Source organism: Canis lupus, chromosome 32 (genome assembly GCF_003254725.2).
Source record: "Canis lupus dingo isolate Sandy chromosome 32, ASM325472v2, whole genome shotgun sequence".
Lineage (NCBI taxonomy): Eukaryota > Metazoa > Chordata > Mammalia > Carnivora > Canidae > Canis > Canis lupus.
Genome location: NC_064274.1, coordinates 5629821 through 5652727, shown reverse-complemented (window position 1 = coordinate 5652727; position 22907 = coordinate 5629821). Strand labels below are relative to the sequence as shown.

The following is a 22907-nucleotide window of genomic DNA, read 5'->3' as shown; positions in this document are numbered from 1 at the left end:
AGTCTTTCCACACTTCCCCACCTTCTACAGCCACCAGATCGGTAGAAACTACAATTATCTCTCACAGAGTCCACCAAAACAGCTCCAGCTGAGCTTCCTTCATCCACAGTGGCTCCCATCTCCTCACAGTACATGAATGACCTTCCTTTATAAATGCAAATCAGATCACGTTTTTCCCTTGCAGCCTACCACTTTTAGAATGACAAATACTTGAATCCTTCACTTGGCCCATAAGTTCTCATACGATCTGGCCCATACTCTGCAGGACAGTCTCTGTTTGCCCCTCCACATCCATGTTATCCTTCTCCATTTCATTCTGTGCCCTAGGAGCTGACTTTTATATTCTGCATCAAGACCCTCATGGTCTGATTTATAGTCCATTTGACTAAAGAAACATGGGAGATGGGAAGGCAGCGGGAAATTGCAGCACAGTATTTATTCCCCTGGATCTCTCCCTGCTGTGTTGCCTCCAACTGGCTGTATCTCCTTATAGCCACAGCTGCAGTGAGGTATCTCTTTCCTGTAGCTCTTGTCTTTTGTAAATACTCCTGCCTTCCACTATGGTGTCCAGGCATAGTGGCAGCTTCATTCTTTTCAACTTTGCATTCATAGCACGGGTGCTATACATCCCTTGTGGATTCCCCTTAACCATTCAGACACTATTTTAAGGAGTCTCTTGATTCACCTGTCCTCAGTGACTGTGTTTGAGTGTGCTCTGTCTTTTGCTAGATCCTGACTGAATCATTCTTCCCTCCTTAAGCCACTGGCCTTTCATTGTTTCAAACATGCCCACCTCTGACTAGGTTAATCTTTCTCTTTCCCTAGTTAACACTAATGCAACTCCTCAAGTCTCAGTTCAAATATTTCTTCCTAGTGGAAGCTTCTCCTGACTCCCAAGTAGGTCAAGTAACTCTCCCACATATTTTCCTAACTCTGTGTGATTTTCCACAGCACTTATAATAGGATAACAAGTGCATCATTTAGATAAAGTATGTCTCTGCCATGAATGCAAGAATTGCATCTATTTTGCTCATCACTGTGCCCCAGTTCCTAACACAGCATCTGGCACATGTGATTCTCAAAACGTAAATGATAAAGGAATGAATGCATTCAGTTTGGTAACCACTACCTAGAAAAATGCCAGTCTTTAGGTATGTATAGGTGGATCCCATTTTTTTATTTTTTTATTTTATAGATCTGTGTTCCATATGCTAATCAGGGACAAAGATTATTTTTTGTTATTTCTTCCAATCATTTCCAAAGCCAACATTTCAAAGTTATGTTATGTTAAGAATTCCCTGTCTGCTTATCTCAAATGACTGTACCTCTTTTCTTCCCGTACTCTTTCTCTTTGCCTCATTGAATAATTTTCCCTTTCCCATTTTCCCACTGTTTCTTATTTGTAGGCTGGGACCGTCCCTTCTCCACCTCCCCATATTCATGTGACTAACTTCTTCACCTCCTTCAAGGCTTGCTCAAAAATTTCCTTAATGGAGCCTAGCCTAACCACACTATTTAAAATTTCAAAAGCAACCCCCTCTCTGAATCTCGCATGCCTTGCTCTATTTTTTTGATAATTTTTTATCATCATCTAGCATCTTTGGTATTTTCATGACACATTTTATTTTCTCTTCGTTAACATTATGTATGTCAAGTGCCTCCAACAGCATCTAGAACATAGTAGGCCTTAAAAAATGTTTGTCATTGAATTTACTTCATTTTCATTTCTCAAGCTTTTACTGGCCTGTAATATTTCGTTCACATCTATTCTTTTCCCCACAAACCAAAAGGCGATTATAGATTTCAAGATTGTCTCTTGGTCTTTCCTCTACCCAGACAAAACTATATCTAGACAAAAATGAGTGAAGGAGAATGAGAGATACAGGCTTTCAGTTCTGGAGTGAATAAGTCATGGGGATAAAAGGCACAGCACAGGGATTATAGTCAATGGTATTGAAATAGCATTGTGTGGTGACAGATGGTAGCTACACTAGTAATGAGTACAGAATAACAGAAAGAAAAGTTGAATCACTATATTGTATACCTGAAACTAATGCAACATTGTGTGTCAAGTACACTCAAATACAAAAATTTTAATTAAAAAATAAAGATGAAAAAAACTACCTAGACAAAACTTAATGATGAAAAAAATTTTTAAGAAATCTCATGTGATTCAAAGGACATGCCCTTACCATAAATACTTCTTAAATTATTAATTAAGCAATGTGAACACAGGAATCATGCTTTTTTTGGATTAAATGTGCCACACTCAGTAAACATTCTGTCATGAGAAGCCATAAAAATGAAAACAAGTGTTAATGAAAGTCCATAAAGGCATAAATAAAATGCCTAATCTCTCTTTGCTAAGCAATTAATTCCTATCTCCATTTTACCTTCAAGTCAGCTTAGAAATATTGCATAAAAAACAAATTTGTCACATAATCTAGCAATAGAAATTTCTTACAAGTTTGTACTTATGCTGCTCTATGTTATATTCATCATGGATGTTCAGAATAATTAGTCAACGGTCTGCAAGCTCCCAGAGTGCCTTCTGAATCATCAAACATGACATTTTCCATAGCATTTTCGGCCCCATCTTATTTACTGAAGGTTGGTTATCCATACCCTATGTGCCTGGTTACCCTCCAGTCCGAGTGGGACTATAAAATGATGAGTATGTGCTCATCCTACCATTGTTTCATTAACCAGAACAGCGTGCCTCTGAGGATGCTAAATGCTGAGCATTTCCTGTATCACTAACAACTACAAATATCTGTTAGTCTGAAATTACTTTCATCCAGATGCTGCTAAATGACTTACGAAAAGGAGAGGTGAAGTCTGGTTAACATTCGCGTCAGTTCTCATCCCTTCATGATGCAGCTTCTTCTCTAAGGCATTTACCTCCTTTCTCCTCATGATTAATCATGTTGAGACTCTAATTGTTTTTTTCTCCTTTAAGGGAAGCATGGCAGAAAATTTACCAGAAATAGTTTATGTGTCTTTTTCTTCTCCTTTTTACATTACATGTTAATAAATGAATAATTAGGGAGTACAGAGGAGGAAACAAAGAAAAATGAATTCCTGATTCTACCACATATTTCATCACCAAAGGTAACTCCTGTTAATTTTGGCATTTATTTGTTTTCATGGTTTTTACACACACGCACACACACATACACGCACACACGGCAGTAATCAGAAACATGTCAATAGTGGTAAGCCAGAAAAAGAACAGCCCAACCCTATAAAAGTGACATCTATAAAAAACATACCTAAAAGAAAAAAAAAAGAGAGAAAGAATGAAAACCTAGTCTCTAGGGTAAAGGTTAACAACTGAACTGTCATGTAGAGTTGATGATTTGCTTTCCCCTAAGCTTAGGACTTTCAGGGAATTAGTTTATGATCCCAGGCAGCTTTCTTGGCAGGGGGGAGGGTGCCCAGTTAGCCCTAATTATTACATTTTGTTTCCCATTCCCACTTAAACAGCTAACCTTTTTTCTAATGGGTCTGGACTCTGGCAGCCACAGCTTGAACTGACGGAGCTGTTCTTTCTCTAAATGGCCTTTTGTGTGGATAATGACCCCACTCTCTTGAATAGGGTTTTTCTCTACTTGCTGTAGCTAAATGCATCAGCGGAAAAAACAAAGCAAAGCGAAATTGCAGTAAAATGGTACATAATGGCCCCCTGGGATGGGGAGTAGGCTTGGCTGTGACTTCACACTCTTCTTTTTGTAAAGTTTCATGCAGAGTAATATTTTACTTGGGAGGAGGGGACTGTGGGGAGGGAGGCGGAGACCTGTACCCTGTGCCATTTGGGCTACTATCTGGGCTGCGATTTGAGAAGATAAGCTGCCACTGAGTTAAGGGGTGCCTGGGTCTTATCAGTAGGGATAGTGCTCTGCATCTTGAGCCAGAGCCTGGGTCAGAATAAATGCTCAGAAATATGAATTTCTTCCTGATTGGCCTCAGGCTTCCGAGGGACATTGGTCACTCTTGTCCTTGTGCTGTGATTCTGTTGTGATACCTGCATTCACCACGTCCATGGCATGGGGCTGGGGGCGGGGGGCTTGTGCAACAGATAAATGAAATCTCTTGGAAACCCAATGTATGTGTTAGAATGTAGAACCACATTAAAAAAATTCCCATGTAATAGAAGGAGTAATGGTATCAAAGTTCACGAAACTTTAAGGCAGATTTCGATCCACCCATTTGACATTTAAAGTTAAATAAGGAGATACCTAGATTTCTTTGTAGTCTCAATAGATTTCATTACCTCAGTGTAACAATAGGGCAAGTTTCAGGTCTAAAGAAAGACCTTATGTGTTAGTGAAGACTCCCTACCTATACTAATTCATTATCCTCTTTGGTTTACTCTTTTCCTGTGTGTAAAACACACTTTGTAAATTAGTAAACATTATATAAATACTAGCCAGTGTGATTTAATTCCTCACCCTTCTCTCCTCTAGTGAATTCCCTCCATCGCTTCTTATTTACTGGGTACTTACTAATTATGGCCAATCCATTTCTCCCACCTCATCCCTTGGGTATTTTAATAGTTTCATTTAATAAAGTAATAACCCATAATGGGTTAATAAAGGGCAGTTACGAATCCTGGGGTACAACCCTTTGAAAATCTGTAGGGTACTTCCCAGAGGTGATTCATTCTCCTGTACTTTCCAGGTGCCTTAGGAGCCTTATCTTAAAGGGGGTAATAATATGTATCTTCTTTTTCAAACAAGATATAGGTGTGGCACATGTATGTGTGTTTAATATTTTCTAAATTTGGCCTCTGCTTCAGCAAGAGAGGCAGAAATAGGACAGAAGGAAGCTGAGGAGATTGTTTCCTCCCAACAACTAATTTTGCAGGGAGAGACAAATATTAGGATTTACAATATATATGTTAGTTGAACGTGATAATTTTTGTTTCATCATAAGAGACTCTGGATAGGTTTTAAGCAAGTAATATTGTAAAATAATATTCGTTTTTAAAATCCAGTGACATTTGGAGAAAATTCAAGCAATTGAATTAATTCTCTATGAAGGTGGAGTCCAGCCATTTATGTGTCTTCTTACACTTACCAGAAAAAATTTGAGGCAGGTGCAGCTTTGCCCAATAGTTTTGGGCTGCAGCTGTTGAAGAGAAGCATGGCACTAAAGGGACATAACCAACTGATTGGTTTATAAACCCTGCCTTTACCCATGGACTAAGTGCCTTTTGATTCTTTCGAACTTACACTTTAGATGTGACCTAGTCTTTGTAACTCATACGAGAATCTGAAAGGTAACTATCATTTTTAATGTTAGAAAGGCTGGTATGTCTTAGAGTAATACTCCTCTTTTTTTTTTTTTTAAAGAATTTTATTTATTTCTTTTACAGGGAGAGAGAGCAGGGGAGGAAGCAGAGGGAGTCACAAGCAGACTCCATGCTGAGTGCAGAGCCTCGTGCAGGGCTCAATCACACAAACCTGAGATCACGACCTTAGCCAAAACCAAAAGTGACACACTTAACCGATTACACCACCCAAGTGCCCCTAGAGTCAGACTCCTCTTAAATGCTCTTTATTGGCCAACACATGTGTCATCATGAGTTAAACCATTTACTAGTGACCTGGATCAGTGTGGACGGGCTTGGAACACTTTCAGAGCAGATGTTAAACAGCGAAGGCTAAAATAAAGACAGACCACAGACTAGGGATAGGATAATTAGATCATTACTGATGAAATAGTGACATTCTGTCACCTACATGTGGAATTCATTCATTCATGTATTCACAAATCTTTATTGAGGATCTCTTATTTGCTAGTCATTGCATTAGAGTCCAGGAATATAATAAATAAATAACTTCTCTCAGGAGGTCACATCCTACTGGAAAAGATTGAATGTAAACAACAAAATAATAGCTCCTCTCATTTATCTGTCCCTAGTGAGTTCCTGCTAGTGTTCTAAGTGATTGTACACACTCGTTCACTTAGTCTCACAACTCCACAGGGTAAATATCACTATTTATCCCTTATGTATAGATTGAACTGAGTCACAGCAATGTTCATACTGGTACAAGGTCACACAATAGCAAGCAGTGCAGCCTGGATTCAAACCCAGACCTCATGTTCTTCACCACTGCCACTACCACCTATTCTAAAAGAAAGCTATAAAAGGGGATCAAGAGTCCCTGGGAATGGATTAGCCCTGTTTTTACAACTTTGTTTTATTCCTATGTCCCATATGTAACTACTATTAAGAGTTTGATTAATTTCTTTTCAACTTTTTATGCAACTGGTTTGAGTGCATTTTTTAGATATAGATGTGATTATATTGTATATACAATTTTTAACATGTAATTCAGAAGTCTCTCTGGAGGCCCTGAATATTATTAAGCAATGACAGGGGAAATCCTTGAAAACCATTATCTAAGGGCTTTCATGGCCCAAGAGATACCATTTTTTTAATACTATATTTTAAAAATATAATTCACTGGGAAGGTAGTCATTACTCATAAAAAGTGTATATTATAATAATAAGCAATTTATCTTTAAGAATCATCATGAAGGTTCACCTACGTGTTGAAATAACTAGAAGTCTCAGGGATCAAAATGATATTTAAATACTTTTGCATCCCCTTGTTATTTAGCCTAAGCACATGGAATTGGCACACCAGGCATCAGAATTATAAATGCATTTATAATTTTAGAAATCTCCACAAATATTTGTCAAGAACTCAGTAAAAGTAATGCTTCTTTTATAGTGCTAAAAATTGGAAGCGGGAGGGGATTTAAAAATCATAATTATGGGGCAGCCCGGGTGGCTCAGCGGTTTGGTACCGCCTTCAGCCTGGGGCATGATCTTGGAGTCCTGGATTGAGTCCCACGTCGAGCTCCCTGCATGGAGCCTGCTTCTCCCTCTGCCTGTCTCTCTCTCTCTCTCTCTCTCTCTCTCTCTCTGTCTCCCACGAATAAATAAATAAAATCTTTTTTAAAAATCATAATTATAGCCAATCTTTCCATAAAATGTATGTCTGCTTAAATTTTAATGATGGTATAAACAGCAGTACCTTGCACACCATAAATACACATCTATTAAGAGGGCACGTGAAACTCTCATTAGAAAATTAAGGAAGTGGGTGGGGGAAGGGGAAGAAAATTTGCTTCAGACTTTTAAACTGTAGCTACTGACTTTCATTTCAGAAGCCTATTCTAACATTTGAAACCCCAACTGATCTAAGCAAATTTTTAGTTTGCCAGCTAATGAGTTTAAAAACGAAGCCCTCCTGTTGTTGCTTGACTTTCTTTCTGCTTCAGTTGTTCTTTCAAATAAAGTGCTGAAATGCCAAGGAAGCAATTTTCAGAAATGCATTGGTAGCTAAACCGCAGCTGTGTGTTGAGATCACATGTAGGTGGACTTCACTGGTATTACCTAAAGCTTCTATAAGATTCTAATATTATTTAAAGACAGAAAAATCAATGCTTAAGGAAGGGAGCTTCTTAGCTTGAGTAGACAAAAGCAGAGTAAAATTGCATGGTCATGAAGTCATAAAAAAGACTCTTGTCTTTTAGTTATCATTGCCAAATACACTACAACCTCGCCCTAACATTGATTTGAGAGTAAAATTTTCAATATATGACAAATTTGTTTAAATTCAATCCAAGATAAGCTTTTAAAAAGCAATAATATTAGACCCAAGCATTTTACTTAGATGATCTCATTTGGTCTTCATAACAACCTTATGAGATAGCTACCATAATTTCCTTCATTTTATAGATAAGGAAATTGAGATTTTAAGTAACACGGAGGTTTAAGTAACTAGACCGCGTTTACAGTTAAGGAGTGGTGGGGGCTGGAATGTGAACATAGAAAAGGCTTCCCAAAACCCTATTTTTTTTGCCACTTTCTTGTTCAAAATCTCCAATGGCAGCTAATAGCCTATCAATCCAATTGATAAGAGGTTAGTGGGCCAGGATTTATCTTTGGAGAGCAGAGAATGAATGAAGGCATAGGGAAGCAAAAGCACAAATTTCTTTTTTTAATTTTTAAATATTTTATTTACATTCAATTTGCCCACATATAGTATAACACCCAGTGCTCATCCCATCATGTGCCCTCCTTAGTGACTGTCACCCAGTTAGTTACTTCATCCCTCCACCCACCTCCCCTTCTGCAACACTTTGTTTGTTTCCCAGAGGTAGGAGTGGGAAAAATTAGAGAGGAAGAGAAGCCATAAAAGACTCCTAACTCTAGCACAAAATTTTTTAAGACCAGCTTTCACAAAAGTTGCCAAGAGAATGAATTTTAAAAGTTCTCATCAGAAGAAAAAAAACTGTAACTTATGCATGGTGATGGATGTTAACTAGACTTATTATGGTGATCATTTCACAACATATACATGCATCCAATCATTATGTTGTACATCTGAAACTAATATAATGTTATATGTCATTTGTATATTTTAAAAAAATGGTTTTCCAGTTTCTATTCACCCAATGGACTATTGGTTTGCCCCCATTCTCAGATCCTTTCTCCAACCTTCTCTGGCCTGCTTTCATGCCCTCTGTCTTTTGGTTGGGTTTGGCGAGAGGGAGGCAGTGGCGGAAGAATGGAGGACTGGAGGAGACAGAGGTCAGGGTACTTCTTCCTTAACGTCCTCCCTACTTCTGTACTTGTCTCTGGTAGTAACTGCATGGTTTCTGTCAAATGGCTGCTGCCGCCCTGTAGGGTGCTATCACCTGTAGAGGTGCTGTTGGTCTCCTCTCACAAGTTTCCAGGTGCCCCAACATCTCTTTTTGCTTCCCTTAACCATATCTTTTTAAGTCATTTCTTCATTAAAATGGTACTTGAATTATCTGAGGGAAATTCCATTTCTTGCCGAGACTTGACCAATAGACTGTCTTTCTGGCCTTATTCCTCCTTCCTCTCAATAAAAATCCATTTACTCTCCCATCCATTCAACAAATGCTACTGAGCCAGGCACTCTTCCAAGGTCTGGTGGTGAAGGACATCCAGGTGAATAAGACACACAAGCTCCATGCTTTCCTGGAGCTTGAAATAGCTCACATCTTCATTTCCCTATGCCTTTGTTCATTACCTGCTCCTCAATCATCTCTTGACAATTGCAATTTTTTTTTAGCCCTTGTTCCAATATTTCTTCTTTAAAATTTCAACATCTAGATTCCCATTGTGCACCATGAAGGTGCTAGGTTCTGTGCTAACAACAATTCTGAAATGAATTCTAGACGTTTCCCTGGTCACACCAGTTTTTCAGATCTTCTTTCCAAGAATTCATAATCTGAAAATCCACAGAAGCAGATGGAATTTTCCTGAGTGGACTGCAGCTGACTATTTGGCCCTTTGAAATGCTTGGTTTCCCCAGATGATAAAGAAATGCTTGTGTCAAAGATAATTTATGGGACTATTAAAGTATTTTTCCCTAACCATTACTAAGTAGTTAGCAAGGCTTTTGTGCTCCTTTAGCCTCAGAATAGGGGTGTGTTGTGGAAAACAGAAGTTTTCCACAGACAACCTGCCTTCTTGACTTTTGTTTCTAGAGGGCTGAACTCTTGAGAAAATCATGGTGCTAGAGAGAGGAGACATGAAGGTGGTTGGAGCCAGGAGATGGAAAAGTAACTGCCAAAGCCTGAAGAAGGAGCAGAGGCTGGGGCACAGCCTTCCAGAGAGGTGTCTCCAGCAAGTCTGACTTCTAGTCTCTCAGCAGGACAAAGCCCCAGAGAGCTTACACCGGGACCTTTCTGAGCTCCCTGCATCCCCTGGCCAAATTGGCACCAAAGGGCAGAAGCCTCTGCTTTCAAGGTACACAAGTAGCAAAATGCTCTTGCATCTTCTACCATTAATCTTCTCCAAAGTTTGGTTTTCAAATAAAGTAATTACATACTGTCAGATACTAATGTTGTTTAATTTCCCAGCAGCTGGACATATTGTCTACTACTGTGTTTTTCAGCATTGAGGTCATGGTGCTTCGTTGACATCAACTCAAACCTGCATCTAAACTTGCATATGAATCACTAAATTGTATTTACAAAACTCTAAGGTGCTTATGAGAAATAAAACTGTAGCTCCCTGGGTAAGTAGGAGTATTTCTTCCAGAAGGGCCTGCCTTTTGTTTTCCTTGATATGATAGTGGTGCAGTGGGAGAGAAAGACTAAGGGGGCGGGGGGTGGGGGGTTCTCGGTGGCTCAGTTGGCTAAGCGTCTGCCTTTGGCTCAGGTCATGATCCCTGGGTTCTGGGATCAAGCCCTGTGTTGGGCTTCCTGTGAGGCAGGGAAGCTGCTTCTTGCTCTGCCTCTGCCCCTGACCCCACTCGTGCTCATGGTCTCCTGCTCTCTCTCTCTCAAATAAATAAATACAGTCTTTGAAAATAGAGGGGGTAGGGGAGAGACTTGGCCAGATTCAAGAGGAGTTTCATCAAATCATTATAATTTAGGGTAGGAGTTGGTAAGCTATGCCAACTTTTATATGGTCCATTAGCTAAGGGTAATTTTTACATTTTTTAATGGTGGAAAAAAAAGCAAAGGAAGAAAAATATTTTAAAACACATGTAAATTCAAATTAAACATGAGTATGCATTAATATTAAATATAAATTCAAATTTCCATAATAAAGTTTTATTGGAGTGTAGGTAGCTACGCTTATTTTTGTGGCTGCTTTTGTGTTGCAATGCAGAGTTGAGTAGTTGTGACAAAGACCCAAAAAGCCAAAAATATTAACTATGTGGCCCTTTACAGAAGTTTGCTGATCCTTGACACAGAGTGAATATGGTAATTCTTGTTCCTAGGCTTTAAACTTGGCTGTCCAAGAGAGGATCTAGTGATGTAATATCTAGCTTTATTTTTATTTTCGTAAGAAGTAGAAAAAGGTTATTACTCACTCAGGGGTAAGGTTGGCATCGAAATAGACTAAATCCAAAAATGGGGCCATCTCTTTGAGTCAAACAGAAATCAATACATTTTGAATGAACTTAGCCTGACACAGGAAGTTCTCTTAGAGACATTATAACAGCTGCCATTTATAGAACTCTCACTGTATGCCACATCGTTCGTTAACAACTCAATGTAAGCCTCAAAACCACCCTGAAAGATGAGTATTTTAAAGATGTTATTTAGGTGGAGCATTGAGTTGAAGTATAAAAACCAAAAGGTGTGTTCAATCCACATGAAACTCTGAAGGTCAATGCAAAGGGCTGGGGTTTCTGCCCACCTGACGTGAGGTCTGGTCCTGTGGCAGATAAAAAGACCAACTTTACAGAGCTGTTTTAAGGAATCAGTGACCTAACTTATGGAGAAACACCTAACAGTGTCTGGCAAGTAGCGGTTGTCCAGTAAAGGTTGGTTTATTTCCTTCCTCTTTTTTTTTCTAGTTAAATTCATACTTACTAACATGTATGCGGGCTGTGCATAAAGGAACACAGCAGTAATTAATAAAGTTGACTATTTGCAGGGACTCAGCAGTGGGTATGGGCTAGACAGGGATGGGGTGGCAATGTAACTTCTCTATTGTTTTTATATTGTTTTGATTTTGAAATATGTAAATATATTAGCAATCAAAAAATTAAATGAAAAATCTATAATAAGGCTTAATTGGGACCTAATACATTTTAGAGCATCTCTAGTAGAGGCCTACCCAATTTTATGATAGTGGTTTTCCCCTTATACTGATTTTATTCCATTCTGTTCTTTCTTTTTTTTTTTTTTTTTAATCTCTTTTTTTGCTCTCCCCGCCTCAGTATTTTAACAGTGGTAACAATCTTTAAGACTGCAGAACATAAAATGTTATAATGCATTTTTAGTGGATAATCTGATGAAAAAAAATAGTTTTGACGCTAAAATGGCATTTTTATCTTTTTTTAAAAATTACATTAAAATTGCATAGGGGACAGCTTCTCTTTGTCAAATAAAATCTGGAAAACAAGGGGAAATCGCTAGGGAAATAAAGCCAATAGTTAAAGAAATAAAGCCTTGCCCATCGTAGTTAACTATTAAATCCTAAGGTTGGGCAAACTTGAGGCTTCTCATTTCTTGGAGAGCACCAAGAACGTCAAGGAATATTTTTCTACTGCCTGCAAAAGGGTCTTTCAAGGACCGAGATTTTTTTCTTCCTTTCTTGTCTTAACTTTAAAAGGCAAACTGAGATAGTAGTACAAGTGTAATTTTTAATACTTTCCAAAATAAAATCTAGGCCCGTAATACCAAGAAGGCAAAGTGGCAAAAAAAAAAAGATCTCATAAAATTCTTTAGGAAACCCAGATCCTCTTTCCACCTCCAAAGCACATGACCCGCCCTGCCTGCTCCTGAGCCTCCCCTCCCTCCTACCCTGGAAACAGAATATGCATTTGTTGTATCTTTTCTTCTCTGTTGGGTTTTTTCTTTTTCACTGAATGGGAGACACTTGAGTCCTGTAGTGGGCCTGTGGGGTTTAGGTAGATGGTCTCCAGTCTCCGGCCTCCGGAAGCTGCTTGAGGCAGGCAGGGGTGGTGTGTGGCCTACAGAAGGAAGGATTCAGTCCTCTTGCCGCAGGGCCACTCCCCCTAAGAAATTTCCAAGCTCCCTTGGGAGACAACTACAGAAAAATACATCTTATTGACACCGCCTTCCCTTCCAGGGAACTCTGGAAACTCACATGATAAGTCACATCACGGTATGTCCTCTAGCTGACAGATACCGTTCTGAGGCTGGATAATAAGAGGAAGGCAAATTGAACACCAATAAAAAATAAATTAAAAAAAAAAAAAGAGGAAGGCAGAGGTGGAGGAGGAGGGAAGGGGCTTTTTTGAAGAGGCTGAAGCTTTCCTTACGTAGAAAAACCATTTCCCTTTATTCTAACCCCAGGCTTGTTTTAATTTTAAGCTATTAATTTGAAATAGCTAATCAGTTGCCACAGGCCTACACACATTGCCAAGACTGCAAAATATCTGCCCTTTTCTAATCAACCCCAAAGTGATAATGATTTATATGTATAATGTGCACTTAGCCTGGAAAGCCCTGGCACTTTCTACCAGATGATTTGCCGAGATTATTCAGTAGGAATTTCTAATTCATACTAATGGCTGAGATGCCCAGGGAGGATTACAACATTTTCACGCCTGCACAATAGAGAGAATACACACTTTTTTAAAAACAAAAAACAGCACAAATTCTAGGAAGAGACTCCACAAAGCTTGTTTTACCCATTTATTTGGACAAGTGTCATTTTGCTTTGAATGTTTATCATTCTCAGTGGGGTACTAGTGGAAATGTCCTAGGAGCCTCTAAAGAGAAGTAAGGTTTACATAGCATGAGGTTTCATTGCTGCTCTGATACCAAATATTTACTGGGACATAGGATGGGTTTCTTCATTTAAATGAGCATTATTTGGTTTGGCTTAATGAAGCAAGAATTAACTGTTGGCTGTGTCACTTAACCCACTGCTGTGATGTATTTATCTTTATTAAGGGAACCTAATACATTCTTGGCAGATCACAGCAACACTTCACATCTGAAGGAACTGGTAGGAAAGAAGACCATTGGTTCTAATTGAAATGACAGCAGGAATTTGAGAAGCGTGCACTAAGGGTATTGAAAAGTTGCCACTGTCCCAGTTAGAGTTTATGTCCTGTTTTATACCCAAATTCCAATCAGATCTTCACTAACCTTGCAAAACAAGGTCTCGACCACCCCCTCAAATCCCACTCCCAGGATTCTATTCCCATAATGGGGTGCTCTCTCAAGGAAAAGCACAACTCAGCATCCGTAAGTGCCAAATCTGGCGTAGCAACTTCCCTTCGTGTTCTGCCATTCAAGTCAACCGCAGTGTTGACCCAAGAGAGATTAGGAAATTATCTTGGGAACATCATAATCCTAGGGAACAGGGTTGCCGAAAGATTGGCTTACACTTGCTGGAATTGGACTTCTCTTTTCGAAAAAGCCTTTCTCAAACTAAGGTGTATGTAATATCATGATTAAAATATACTCGACATTCAAATGAGACTTCTGAGGCAAAATATTTTTATTATTGGATCATTATAGTATTAGAGATTGGGAGTCATGAGACAAAAGGGTGTGAGAAATAAGAGAAGTAACTGAGGATTAGTTTTCCAAATAGCAATTCTACTCGATATGCTACTTTACAATAGTGCTGTTTTAGTGCCCGTCTCTCAAAAATCTCAATATGTTTTACCAAAAAAAAAACCACAAAAAAAACACCCTTTTATTATTGACATCTTAGGTTCTAAAATTTGTAACTTCAAAACTATATTTTTTCTAAATACTGAGAGAATTTTATAGCAGATCCCTGAAACATCATTTTGGTAGAATGATTGCATTTGTCCCTTTCTGTGGACCCTAGTTGCTATTTCCTAACCTAGCATTTGAAGAGGGAAAGAAATCCTACACTGCCTACAATAAATAAGGAACATGAACACCTCCAGGCCCCATTCTCTTTATGGAATTTGCTTTCAATTCAGTGTTGAAAACAGAAAAAATAGGCAAAAGAACACAGAATTAACCTGTTGTATTGCATATCATTGAAGTTGCCAGTGTGTAAAGTGAATCATTTCGGCCAGATGCAATCATTGCCCAATACTATTTGGATGGTTACAGACTGAGCAATTATTTGGTGAAGACATGTCCACAGAACACACAGATGTCCTGAGATGAAGTATTGGTAGTTTAATTTCCTATAGCCAGTTCTGAACAAATCCCTGGGTGTGTGCTGAAGGGGACTCAACATGTTCCTTGAAGATGTCCTGTGGTTCTTCTGGTCCAAGATTTCTCTCTTCTTGTTATCACAGTCATATCCTAACTGAGGTAATTCCATCCTAATGTGCCTGTTACCTACCAAAAGGGATGTCACCGTACCTTCCTGTCCTGGAAGATGGCTTCTGTGGGTAAGCCATGCACAGATATCTGGATTGTCACATACTTGAGAAACCTATTATATTGTAGTAAACGCTCTAAATGTACAGTTGCTAGTTTTAGGGTGTATGCGTGTGTGGGAAACTGTCAATCAAAAATGAAGCTTAACTTTTCCTGTGCCTCTTGATATTGAAGTACAATTTTTTTTTCTCTGCTGTAAGCTCAGAAGTGGAATGGGACAAGTTAATTAATACACTGGTGGCTTAATACTTTTCAGCCACTGATATGCCAACAATTAGCACTTTGATTCCCACTGGGACTTTCTCTGGAGCGTTGTTTTTGTGAGGCTTGTCTGGGACCAACAGAAAGATTCTTTAAAAAACAAAATAACTTCTTCCAAGCTCTTTCTGCTCTCTCTTTTAAGATGTGGCAACAGGGATGCCTGGGTGGCTCAGTGGTTGAGTGTCTGCCTTTGGCCCAGGTCATGATCCTGGAGTCCTGGGATCGAGTCCCACATCAGGCTCCCTGCAGGGAACCTGCCTCTCCCTCTGCCTGTGTCTCTGCCTCTCAGTGTCTCTCATGAATAAATAAATAAAGTCTTAAAAAAAAAAAAAGATGTAAAGGCAACAATTTCATGGACTATTCATCAATTATTTAACCCCTCTATGATACCATGGAAAGTGTCAGGGAACATCACATTTTATAAGGACATATCTAGAAAATGGCTTCATCAGCAGGCATCAGCTTGTCTTTACCTAGACACAGACATTGGACAGTGCCCACCAGCAATCTCTGAATCCTGAAGAATAAATAACAACAAAATCCTTCATAGGTTTTTTAGGTTATTTTGAGCCCTTGATGTCCTAGATATAGAAATATGCAGGAAGAGATTTATTTGTACGTTGAACTCTTTGCTCTGTGTGGAATTATTCGAAGAATTATTTTAAAACTAAAATATTTTACTATACAAGGAGTGAGAGTGCAATCATGGAATGTTCCTCTTCTAGAAGTTGCTAACTGGCAACCCCCGCTTAACTGCAGGCCATATCCAGCCGGCAAACATGCTTTTTGTGTGGTCTCTATGTTTTTTATTAAGTGACCTAGGAGCCACTTTATGCAAACTGGAAATTTCACATGGAAATGGATTTAGGGCTTTAAAAAAATCTGTCAATAGCAGGTCTTCACTACAACTGCCCCCTGTAGACAGGGCTTAGGGCCTCCAGTAGATGAAGGGTGCACTCCCTCATATCAGGCATACTCCTTTTAATTGCCCCTTTATTTTTTTTTTAATTGCCCCTTTAGAATAGCATCGGCCACTATTTTGCCACAGTTTTCCTCTGCAAATCACAAATCAAATCCTACTGTACATTTGCCTTTGTGATCACTGCTCTTGACAAAGACTTTTGATGTCATCATCTTTATTAGAAACAATAAAGAGAAAGTATGATAATGCTTTTTGAGCTCCTTAGGGACCTTCCTTTCCAGAAAGATGAACCATCATTCGTTAGGCACCCATCATGTGCCAGGCAGCTTTCTTACCCTATCTCATGGGATCATCACAACTCTATCAAGTGGGTATTTTACACACATGGGAAGTGGAGTTCAGGGACGCCTGGGTGGCTCAGTGGTTGAGCGTCTGCCTTCAGCTCAGGCCATGATTGAGGGATCCGGGATCGAGTCCCACAGCGGGCTCCCTGCATGGAGCCTGCTTCTCCCTCTGCCTGTGTCTCTGCCTCTCTCTCTGTGTCTCTCATGAATAAATAAATATAATCTTTAAAAAAAAAAAAAAAAAGGAAGTGGAGTTTAGAGAGCCTGAGTAATTTGCTGAATATCACACAGCTCTTTTAACTGGCAGAACTAAATCCTGTTTCAGGCCTGCCCGGTTCCAAAGTCTAGACTCCTTTCCTAACCCTCCCAAAGACTTCAGATGACTCCATAAAAATCTCATCCGTCTTACCACATCCCTGTTGAGGATAAGGAATTGAATCAGAGATGTGGAAGGGGGAAAGGGAAATTTTTAAGCTTTTTTTTTTCCTCAATTGCTATGTCATCATTTCCTTATTAGCACTGCAGTAAAATTACCTATTTTGGTTTCTCTAACTCCTCAGGAACGGTGAAACTTAAACTTATGTGTGGCTCCTGTAGGCAGCTAAAAGGTTGGCATCCAGGTAACTTACATTTTTTTCACTGGCTGTGTATACTCACTCCTCAATTGCTGCACAGCTGTAAGGAGTTCAAAATGTAATAAAAGTGGTTTAGTGCAAACCATACATACATAATGGTCTTTGATTTCCCTCTAGGCTTTGAAAATCTCTCTTAATTATCTGTCTGTACGCTCGGAATTTCTTTGCCAAGTCTATCTTCATTTACTGAAGTATCTCCAGAGCACCACTTTTAGGGGAATTTCTTCAGAAGTGGAAACTGGCCCCAAGCCCTCATGTTAGGGAAGGTCAATGCAAGTGATAAAGTTAACTTAAAGACTTACTCCAGTGAGAAAGTCACTTACGGAAAGGTAGTCTGGGCCCACTCTGTAAGAAAAGTTGTAAAAATAGGAGCAAGCGAGGCAAAGAACAGGCCAGAACTGGGAGGAAATAACGATTTAGTTGAGCCGATTTGATTCTCTGGGTAGAGGAGGAGGCCTTCCTTCTGCTCTGTGTAACTCCAAGTTCCTACTCATCCCAACACTTACACCACCTTCCTGATAGCTCTTTGCATAGAGTCTTTCATCCATCAGTTACCCATTCAAGCCATCTCTGAGCATGTATATAAAATGACACTCCTCCATTGCTCCCTATTCCCTTACCCACTTTACTCTTTCTTTGTCATACTTATCATGGCACATTATATTGTATATTCAATTGTTTTATATATTGTCTCTCTCATCTACGTGTAAGCTGTCTGAGCACAAGCACCCAGTCTGTTTTGTTTGCTGCTATACCCTTAGCACCTTGTCTGTGCAGAGCACATAGTAGAATTCAAAAAATGTAAGTTATTGAATCTTCAATATGTACTTAGGATCTAAAAGTGAATAGGACATGGTTTCTACCTTCAGGCATTCATAGATCTTTTATTCATAGATTTTTTTTTTTTAGACAGACAGATATAAACATAAGTGCAACTCATACTATACCTTGACTTGTATTCATGACTTTTTAAAAAAATATTTTATTTATTTATTCATGAGAGAGAGAGAGAGAGAGAGAGAGAGAGAGGCAGAGACAGGCAGAGGGACCAGCAGGCCCCATGCAGGGAGTCCGACTTGGGACTCGATCCAGGGTCTCCAGGATCACGCCCGGGGCCGAAGGCAGGCGCTAAACCACTGAGCCACCTGGGGTTCCCCGTATTCATGACTTTTGCAGCAGTTCTTTAATTGATTAGCATTGGATTTCATAGGTGTGATGGTTAATTTCATGTGTCAACTTGACTGACTGGGTCACAGAGTACACAGATACTTGGTCAGACATTTTTCTGGGTATGTCTGTGAGGGTGTTTCTGGATGAGATTAACATTTGAATCAGTTGACTAAGTGAAGTAAATTGTCTTTGCTAATGTGGGTGGGCCTCATCCAAGTAGTTGAAGGTCTAAATAGAACAAAATGACTAACACCATATTGCTGCCACTACACTAGCCCCTCATTCCCTAGGAGTAAGAGGGAACTCTTCCTGCCTGTTTGCTTTGACATTGGTCTGTTCTGTCCTTCAGATTCAGATTGAAACATCAGCTCTTCTTGAGTCCTGAGCCTGGCAGATTTCAGACTAGAATGTACACCATTGGCTCTCAGGGTTTAGACTCCGACTAGAACTATACATTGGCTCTCCTGAGTCTCCAGCTTGCCAACTGTAGATCTTGGGACTTCTCAGACTCTGTAATCACATGAGCCAACTCTTTATAATATGGGTAGATAGATGATGATAGATAGATAGATGATAGATCAATCTCCTATTAATACTGTTTCTCTGGAGAACCCTAACTAATATAGTGGGCCAGGCATGCTAACTTCTGAAAGTGTCATGCCCTGCTTCTCTTAGAAGCAGATGCCAAAAGGAAGGAAATGTGCAGGAGGTTTAGTGAGGAAAGAGCCTGGGAAGGATAAGGGATAAAGTGGGGAAGAAAAGGGGCAGGCAGGGGGAATCTTCAGCTTATTAAAGCAGGTCTGAAATCTAGGAAAGGGAAGAGGGAAGGAAGGATTGAGTAGGAAGAGTTTCAGACCACAGCAGAGTTCTAAGAAAGTTTTGACCATCCTGATGGAAAGTCCCCATGCCAAAAGTGTCCATATGAGAAATTCCCCTCCTTGAGACAAGAATGGCCCAGCTCTAGTTCCCCCATTGTGTTCAGTTTTTGGTTGGGAGCATCCCTGGGGGAAGTGTGGCCTCTGAGTGAACGTTCAGTAAATCCAAAATATGGCAGCTGGAGGCTATACTCCACCACAAGTTCTTTCAGGGGAAATCTGAGTAGGGCACCCTCATGTCCTTTCTTCCAGAATGCCTTTCTGAGGCTGAGGGTGGGCTTTTGCAAGCATTGGTAATCATAGAATCTCTGTGAGGAGAACAATATGTTTTTAAGGGGGGGAATCCCAGGGACTTCTCTTGGAGCACATGATCTTACTTAGATTGTATATGTACAAAGGCCAGTCTTGGAGCTGTCTCTGCCCACAACCGAGAAGAGGATATGGTGGTGGGAATCTAAGGAAAGTGAGGTGTGGAAGCCAAGGCCAGTGGCATAGGATTAGCTAGCACCTGCCATCCCAAGTGTTGGAAGTCAGTCAATGCCCAGATCAGCTTTGGTCCCCACGCTCGACCTGGCAGACCTCTGTTTGAGACTTTGAGGCACATTTCAATAGAGCTAGGAGGAAGATGGCAGAGATCAGCTCTCCTTAGTTGGAGCAGAAAATCTCCCATGAGTGGGCCGGAAAAAATACTAGGCCACCTGTTCTTCTGGCAAACAAAATAGTGCTTGTTTTTGTTAAATGATCATAAATCAAGTTCTTTCTTTTATTTCTCCTTTAGGGTCAAAATTTATTAGCAATTCAGAAGATTTCTGCGGGCTGGGCTTCCCCTATAAACATTTACCTCCCCTAATGTATTTCCCCTACTCTACAAATTAAGAGAACCGCCACCTGAAACTTCTGAAAAAACAACATTGTCAATTAATTTTGATGGAATCACAGTGATAAAACATGAGCACTAGACAGGAATTTGGAGATCCTTTACTGTTACACATAGGGAAATTGAAACCCAGAGTAATGTGTGATTGCCCAAAATCATCTGGCTGATAATGGCAGGAAGAAGCCTGGAACCCAAAGCTTTCACTTTGAGGCCAGACCTATGCCCAACCACGGCAGCCTGGTTTTCTTCTCTGATTGTACCTTGCTTTTTATTTTAAGTCCTTTAGATTAAAATATCCTTGGTTAGCCAAAGATTTTTTGTAACTTGTTTTCTAGGAAATCACTTTTTTCTCTGGCTGAGAGTTGAGTGACTTAATTTTAGAAATAAAGCAAAAAATAGTGCTTTGCCGCAGGAGCCTGTGAAAATTCCATTGCTTTGAAAACTGACAGTGGCCAAAGCTGAACCTAAATTCTCTGAAGGGAAAGATGGAGAAGCTGAGCGCCTGAAATCACCCCGCTTTGTAAGTGGTAGAGCCAACATTTGTTTATGTGATGAACGCAAGTCTCCGGCAGCTGCTTGCCGTGGGCTCTGAAATTTCTGTGAGCTGGAAACAACTTTGCCAATTACCTGTGAGGAATCAGAGCCCCAGAAAAACCAAGTTAGGACTGGAATGCACACACCTTCCAGTTCTTGGCCAGATGACTGTCTACAACAAAATACTTTGAAGAGTCCAAAGATGAGGCTTTTAATTTAAGATGGGCGAGTGCAAATTAGAAAGTAGTGTCAAAAGTCAGAGTGCATTGGCAATGATAATGACTCTTGAGCCCCTCTTATGTTCCAGGCACAGTTTCAAGTGCTATACATGGATGGGATCCTTCTTTCACTAGGCGTCAGCTTCACCACCTTCTGTCCCAGCAACGATTCCTAAATCCCAGTGGCCTAACAATAGCAGAAGCTTCTTTCTCACATGTTGTATGTTGGTTGTGATGGCTAAAGTTCTGCCCCACGTGGCTTCTTCAACACATGATCCAGCATGAAGGAGATGACCCTATGTGAGATGTGTCCATCTGTGGCAGAGGAAGGAGGGTGCAGAAGCCCTGAAAACCTCTGCTCCGTCCTGGCATAAGTCACTTCTACTTAAATTCCACAGGTCAAAGCAAGTCATGTGGCCAAGCCCAGTGCCGATGAAAGGAACACAGCAAGTCATGTGACAATGAGCAGAGATGTGAGACAATGAACAGAGATATTTTATATATTTTTATAATCTAGATATATTTAATACATATTATACATTAAAACATTTTTTAACACTAATGGCAGCAAGATATTTGAAACATTATTACGATCTACCACAGTGGGAATCACCACTTTACATTTATTAACTTGTTAGTCACTGCAACAGAACCTATGAAATAGGTAAAAATATCATTTGATGTCCCATGTTTATACAGTGAAGCGACAGTGCTGGTATTTGAGCCCGAGCAGCCTGGCTCAAGAGCCCACACTTCATCCACAGACTATGTCACTTCTCATAATATGCTGCCTTTAATCGGATAACCCTCTGACACAGTTCCTCTCTCCCCCTCTCCCTCTGCCAACTAGGAAAGTCTGCCCAATGCCTCACACCGAGACTTCAGCCATCTGTTATTTTTACCTGTATTGCCACATTCACTTATTTATTCAAAAAATATATACTGAGCATCTGTGAGCATGACATGATACAAAACAGTAGGTGGAGAGTGGTTAGAAAGATAATTCACAAATGGAGGCTGGGCCTCGCTCTCACAAACCCAGTCAGGATGTGACAACTCAAGTGCATGTGGATGTGACAACTCAAGTCATAAACCATAAAACATATGAACCCACATGAAATTGCTGTAGGGAAGTAATAGATTTCTTCTGAGGGGGAGGCCTAGAAGAGGATGGGAGAGGTATTTAGTTTAGCCTCTGAAGAAGATGGGTGTGAGGATGTGCAGGTGCGGTAAGGAAGAGGATGCTAGCAGAAAGGCCTGAGGGGTAATGTGGGGCTGCAGAGGCATTAATGCAAGGCACACACTCAGCGGGGAGGTCAGAAGCGTTTATGCCTTGTCTCAGCAACACCTATGCTGGCAAGAGTAAAGATGACCTTTGTCACTTGATCTTAAACTGCCATCCCAATGCCGAGTCACACTACCTGTAATGACTAATAATGACTCTATAACTCCTGTAATTATCCTTGCAGAGCACAATTATATTGCATAGTGTTTAATAAACATCAACGCATTATTTTGATAAACATTATCTTCTACAATCTATCGAATATTTAAAAATTGTGCTTTGGCTTTTCTTCATCTTTAAAAAAATGTGCCAGCAGCTTTAAAAAAATGAAGGCAGATTTCCTGTCTTTAAATGACCAACAGGGTGGTTCAGCGGTTGAACGTCTGCCTTGGGCTCAGGGTGTGATCCCGGGGTCCTGGGATCAAGTTCTGCATCTGGCTCTGTGAGGAGCCTGCTTCTCCCTCTGCCCGTGTCTCTTCATCTGCCTCTCCTTCTGTGTCTCTCATGAATAAATGAACAAAATCTTTAAAAAAAATAAAAATAAATAAATGACCAATAGGCCATGCGGTAAAACATGGTAGAAAGAAATTATCGTCATTTCAGCGGGGAAAATTGTTTTCATTCATTCATTTAACCAACAAATACTTAGTGAACACTTAATGGAAGCAAGCAATTATGCTAGGTATCTGGGAGGCTGCAAGGAACAAGGGGCACAGATTTCTGCCCCCATGGATTGTGCGTTTTGCTGAGTATGCAAAGAGACATAATGAGAACCAAAAAGTTAAACTGTACATTTATGGAGGAAGCAGACCTAGATTGTCAAACTGACTAGTATCATTTTTCTTTTTCTTTTTTTTTAAGATTTTATTTATTTATTCATGAGAGACAGAGAGAGAGAGAGAGGCAGAGACACAGGCAGAGGGAGAAGCA

General features: G+C 40.0%; 1 protein-coding gene across 9 annotated transcripts in view; it reads left to right on the top strand.

Moving 5' to 3' along the window:
* The window catches only part of RASGEF1B (RasGEF domain family member 1B), a 547852-nt gene that overhangs the window by 458643 nt on the left and 66302 nt on the right, over nt 1–22907 (top strand). Inside the window, exon 1 of one of the 9 annotated variants that reach the window (XM_025426398.3) lies at nt 9569–9799. The exons of the other annotated variants lie outside the window; for them this stretch is intronic. The gene's annotated coding sequence lies outside the window, so the exon portion shown is untranslated. Of the gene's footprint in view, nt 1–9568; nt 9800–22907 lie in introns of those variants that run through there. 9 annotated transcript variants of the gene reach the window in all.